Consider the following 6,421-nt stretch of genomic DNA (forward strand, 5'->3'; position numbering starts at 1 on the left):
TATTTCTGCCCAAAATTTATTCTCCTTTCTCTTCATCTTTTTTTTTTTGGTCTTTTTGTTCCATTGTTGAACTCCCTTTTTGCTTAGATTATGTTCTCTAGCTTTTAGTTTTCTTTGTTGGAATTTTTATGATTTTGCTTTATTATTATTGAATTCAAAATTTGATGTATACCTTGCTAGAGTTTTGCGTCTAGATGAAATAGCTGCTTTTGCGAAATCTAGAGCTTTGTGAAGATAGATGCTTGATTTGTGAAACCAGGGGTTATACACTACACCTGTCGTTCTAATTCTAGAGCTTTGTGAAGATAGATGTTTGATTAATGTTGTATAAAATAATTTATTTGTTGTCCATTTTGTATGTTGTCAAGACTTAAATCTAATTATTCTCTTGAATACATGGTAAAATAATATGAGAAAGAAAAGAATATAAGTTGACAAATCATCTGTCAATTTTGAAGTGCAACGCAGATTCTTCTCGTTTGGTATGAGGTTCAAGGTATAATTATTTGGGGATAAAATGCACGATTAATTTATTTTGCATTTAGTTGGAGGTATTAGTTAGTTCTGAAATTTATTTATCCCATCATCTATATCGATATCGTAGTGATGGATAAGGTATTTCATATATACGTGGAATAGCTTATTCTAGAATAACTAATATCGAGATAATTAATTTTGAGATAATTTATTTTCAATCAAATTATTGCGATATAATTTCTTTTTTTTTTTTTGGTTAAAGCGATATAATTTCTATTATTTACTTTGAATGTTAAATGTATGTATGTTCTTCCGTGATGAATGATAATCCATGACCATGTGTTTTTTCTTAGTCTTAGAAAAAGAAATATAATTTGACTGTAGTGACATAATATAAATGACTTCTTTTTGAGATAAATCTTATTTGTTAGAAATATATTTGGAATAGAAAAGATCAAAGAAAATTCAGTTCATCACTAGTAGTTTCTTGTGAGTTCATCACTAGGAGTTTCTTGGGACTGGATTGAATTTGTTATATTCTGGACAGTGGCAATAGATAAGAGACCATCTTTTGTGAATTATATATCTATGCTTGCTATATGTTACTGCCTTATAAGTTATTCGTAATAGATAAGGGATCATATGCTTTGTTTATATTGTTATTATTTTGTTGTTATTTTCCTTCCAATTCTGCTTTGAGTAGTGCAACTTAAATTTGCAAATGCAAAACAATAGAATACTGGCAGACGGATGGTTGTATATGCCAGGTTTAAAGGTCTATGACCAATGAAATGTGTCATTTAAAGATGAGAAATTGTTCTGGACCACCAAGAAGAATATCATTTATTCATCAATCATTTAATGCATATCTTGATTTTTGTATAGAATTTATAAACCGAGTACTATCATATTCTTGCAAGATTTTTATGCTCTTATTTGGTTTCCGCAGAGGGTTTTTGTATTAATAACTTGTTCAAGTATTATGTCAGCCCCGGTTAAGGTTGGAAACCAGACCGATCGAGCTCGTTCTGGACCGATTCCGGACAGCTCGGTCTGACCAAGACCGGTAAAGCCCGGCACTATTACAACCGTGCATCGGTATCAGTGTGGATAGGGTACTTCCGACTGGAAGCCCGGTCCAACTAGCCTGATAAACAGTCAATTTTTTTTTTAAATAAGTAATTAAGGTAGTCGTTAAACTAGCCGTTAGTGGGCCACCAACGGCTAGTTACCCTACCTCAACACCCCAACCGTCCCCGCCCCCACCCCCCACCCTACTAAATTTTCCCTCCAAATTTTCCTATAAATACTAACTCTCTTCCTTAATTTTTTTTTCACAAATTCTCAAAAACTTTCTTAAATCTCTATTATTAGCTCTCTAATGCTCTCTAATATTTTTATTTATTCGATTAAGTGTAGGAATTTTTTTTAAGCAAGCTTCAATTGTCATCTCTCAACTTCGGATTTTGATTATATACATCTGCTTTTACACAGACGTTCGGTACATTCATTTCAACATTCATCTCTTTATTTGTTTACTTACTAATTACGTTTATTTTTCCGTTAAATTTACAGTATTTATTTTTCATCTCTTTATTTTTCTCACATTAAATATGAATTTCAGTTTAAAATAGTGGTAAGAAATCAATTTTTAGTTAGGTTAAAAATAAGATAGTAGAAAAAAAAATAACGGTGTTGGTAGTAGTAGAGGTGGGGATGGAGGTAGTTCTAAACCGTTGTCACCTATAATAAGAATTAATACCGACGATTTTACTCATGTTGATGATACAACATTCTTTTGAACGTTCTTATGCTATTGATGTTGGTTTCGGTAATGTAGTAGACCTTGAGGCTTTTTTAGACAAATTTTATGATTTTATTGACTAAATAAAATAATTATAGCACATTGGGCCCAACACCCTTATGAGTCCACACACAAAAATAAAATGAAAAAAAAAATAAGAACTTCACTCTTATTTTCCAAATCCTCACATTTGGAAATATATTATCATTGCATACGAACTTCACTCTTCTTCTTTGGGTAATCATTATTCTTGGTCGAATCCTACCTTTTCCTGCTTTATCAGCTATCAAGATTATTACATTTCTCTTTCCTTGCTTATTTTTGATATCTTTATTGCTTTGACTGACTCTTCTTCTTTTCCAGTTGAGCTCTTCGATGGATGGTGTAGGTGTACTACAACACTCTATAGGATCTGGTCTCTTATTAGCTTGTCCTTTCACTTGGTAAGTTCTGCTGCTATATTTAGTTATTTTATTTTAAATACTCATTCTCTTCAGTTTGCAGGTGAAGCTGGAATGGAGTGTAGGGGTAGTTTTAATCCACCACCCAAATGTTGGAAGTTCAAGTTCCAGGTTCTTCAAGATTGATTTGACCTAAGATCCTTTCATTTGTCGGGCCCTTTTTGTTGGTTGAAGTAAATAGGCTAGATAGCATTTCACATTTTTTGCTTTCTGTGAGCCTCTTGTAATTATGCTTTAGATAGATATAGTAATTTTAAGGAAGGCTTATTGGAAGAGGAAGATATAGAAGAACCAGAATTAGAAGGACTCTTATCCCTACTAGTTCGGCTACAAAATTATTGAAAGAAGATGAAGTAGGAAATTTACCTACGTTTACTAGAATAGGAAAGACCGAACGTCTTAAGAAATCATTAATTTGAAAATTTATGATCCAAAATAAGAAGAAAATCACTGCTACTTGCAATAAATGTAAGTAGATGGGGAAATATTTGACTGGGGGATTACACGATGGGGCAGGACAGTTAACTAGATATTTGAGAGGTTATGTTTCTGAATTTGTTCGGCAAGAAGATATTGCTAAGGCTAAAAAAATGATATGCTCTTACTTGTACTAGATAATCTCTAGGAGGTTTTAACATAGTACAGAATATTTTAGATTTTACTATCCGTCTGGCCTGAGCATATCACTCACATATAGTCATGAAAGAGATCGTGAAGAATTAGCTAAAATGATTGTGATTTGCGGTTTGTCTTTTAGTTTTAGTGAACGTTTTGATTTTATTCATTATATTTTAAAAGTGTATAGACCTTATTTTCAGGTTTTTTCAAAAAATACAATTAAAGCAAATATTTTTAAATGTCAATGTGAATATTTTCATTTTCTTCGTTGCTATTTTGCTTATTTTGATGGTAAAATATCTATCACTTTTGATATGGATAATAGTCCTAACGATAATGATTATTTTACTCTTACAGCTCATTGAATTGATCATGAATGAAACATGCAAAAAGAATTTATAAGCTATAAATATGTTGAAGAGGCTAAAATAGATAGTTATAGTGCTTGTTTGACAGGAGATATTCTAAAATATTTTAGACTTAGTGATATGATAATGGGTGTCACGTTAGATAATGCTTTTGCTAATTTGAAAGTTGTTGATTTTTTAAAATCTACTTTGTTCAATTGATGAGGATGCTTTTATGTTAAGTGTAATGTGCATATTTATAATTTAATAGTGATGGATGGTATTGACGTATTTGATGATTCTTGTATTAGAATTCGAGTTGCTTGTTCATGGATTTTTAAAGCTAAAATAAGGTCTAGAATTTGGAAATTTAAAAAATCTTGTGCTATATTTGAAATATTATTTAGAAAAAATTCAAAAGAAGTGACTGCTAGATGAAATTCTTTATATGAAATGCTTGATGTTGCTATTGTTTATCGTGTGATTTACAAATGATGTATAATAAACATAATTCGTATCGGAGAATGCAAATCACCGAGGAGGGTTGAAAAGAATGCTAAGAACTTATCAGTTTTTTTAAAAAATATTTATAGTGCTAAAAATATTATATCTGGTCAATATTAACCTACTATTTCTTCGGCTTTAGTAAATATTTGTATTATCTCATTTGAATTTGTTAAATATAAATATCGTGAACATTTCGAAGTTGTTGTTACATATATGATTGAAAAATTCTAAAAATATTTTTTCCTTTTCCTCAAATATTTTTAACTTCTACTTTGTTCAACCCAACTTATAAAGAACAAGGTGTGAAAAAAATGATTGAAAAGATTTATAAAAATTTATTTATTTATTTTGCTTTAATTTGGTCTTTTGTTAAAAAAATTAAATCATATTAATGGACTAACCCATTATACAATTAAACATTGTAGGCCTATTTATCTGATCCGCCCCAACCCGTAGTCAAAATAACAACAAATATAATCTGTGAATTCCCTAAAATAGATAAATTTCCTAATCCCTAACTCATTTACCCGCCTTTCACCATTTTCCTCCCTTTCTTCGAATCTGGTTTCTTTCGATTATTACTCTGGAGAATTGATATTGTACCACCTTCTAGTCGATGCTTCTCCTTCAGATGCACCTTCCACCAGTAAGTATTTTCTCCCTTAATTTGTTGTTGTCTCAACTTAGTATAACTTGGAAATTGATGCTGCTTTTTTATGTCTGCTTCCTCCGGCGTATGAAACTCTGAATAGCATTTTTATCATCTCTGATGGCTCTATTTAATAGGGATAAGCTGCTACTTCCAGGTATGACTCTTCTCCTAGCTTTGTTGTTCCATTTATTCATTTTTCGATGCTTGCCTTAATGCTTTCTGCTTGTGTTGCTCAGTAAAGGAAGCATTTGAAGAATCCCTTTTCTTCTTTACAATCAGGTTTATGAAGCTGAAATATCCCTCTAAATACTTCGATGACAGTGAAGTAGTTCAGGGTATTGAAAACATAGTTTGTTTTTGCTGTGTTATTGACTTGTTCACCATATGCTCTACCTAGCCTAACTTCCCTGGTGCCCTTTATCCCTTTAGTGGAGTGATTCTCAAATAAGGGCACTACCATTTATCACTATTAAGAATAGTTTTTCCTTTCTTGTGAAGTTGTTGAAAACTGGTAATAGTGATTGCTCCAGAGTCTATTACTAAATTAGCAAGATAATCAGCAAACTGATTTCCCTCTCTATAAATGTGCTGATATATGACTTGCTTATCTTACATATACTGCTTTATCTCTTTGACTATGCTTGTAATGCTCCATGGATACTTCCACTTTCCCGTTAATACCTTCTGCATAAGTAGAGAATCCATCTGAATGATTATCTTATCAATTTGTGTTTGTTTACAATGCTTAGTTGCATGTAAAATTGCATTTGGTTCTGCCTGCATACAGTCTGTATATTGTTGTGGTTTTGCATTAGCATATAGCACATCATCATTCCCATCCCTTAGGCAGAAAACATATGAATTGCCACCCTCTTCACTTCTGACTGCCTCATCAGTATTATATTTCACCCAACCTTCTTCTGGCAGTTCCCACAGTACTTTTATCACCTTGATCTTGCTTTTAGCCTTAGCTAACTCCTGAACAATTTGAAGCCATTCACTAGAGAAGACTCTTGTAGGTTGTCTGACCATCAATAGGAGCCTCAGATTTCTTGTTATGTTGTGAATGATTCTCAGACCTGTAGTGTTTTTGTTCTCATGCTTCTTCTTCTCCAGAGTTCCCATAGAATGATGCTAGGAAGAGCATGGTAATAAGATTGTTCTTTCACCTGCACCTCAGCTTCCCACCACCTTAAGATAGTACTCCTTAGGGGCCGTTTGGTGTGAGGTACTAAGACAAATTATCCTGGAATAAAATAATAGTCCCGAGATAAACTTTTTAATACATCGTTTGGTTTGGCAATACTTGGGATAAACTAATAATAGTCCCAGGATAAGTTATACCACATATTTGGTGGTATAAGTTACCCCACCTTAATTTATCCTTGGATAAATTATAAAATGACAAAAATACCCCCAAACCCATTACAAACACATTTCTCCAATCTTTTTCATCAGCTCTAATTATTACTTTTGAAATTGAAAAAAGATTATTGATATCTACTTGATTATCTAAAACGCGTTATTATGACAAATTAAAAAGACTAAAATGTCT

General features: G+C 32.1%; 1 long non-coding RNA gene across 2 annotated transcripts; it reads left to right on the forward strand.

Moving 5' to 3' along the window:
• The first annotated feature begins 2,244 nt into the window (after positions 1 to 2,244).
• Positions 2,245 to 5,446, forward strand: LOC107842677. 2 transcript variants are annotated; one of them, XR_007044915.1, is made up of 5 exons: positions 2,595 to 2,724; positions 2,786 to 2,853; positions 4,640 to 4,860; positions 4,967 to 5,020; positions 5,103 to 5,446. It is a non-coding gene; the product is annotated as an uncharacterized LOC107842677 (long non-coding RNA). The 2 variants fall into 2 exon arrangements; XR_007044914.1 differs by having other exon boundaries at positions 2,245 to 2,724; positions 2,786 to 4,860.
• The last annotated feature ends 975 nt before the right edge of the window (positions 5,447 to 6,421 follow it).

This window comes from Capsicum annuum, chromosome 9 (assembly GCF_002878395.1).
Source record: "Capsicum annuum cultivar UCD-10X-F1 chromosome 9, UCD10Xv1.1, whole genome shotgun sequence".
Lineage (NCBI taxonomy): Eukaryota > Viridiplantae > Streptophyta > Magnoliopsida > Solanales > Solanaceae > Capsicum > Capsicum annuum.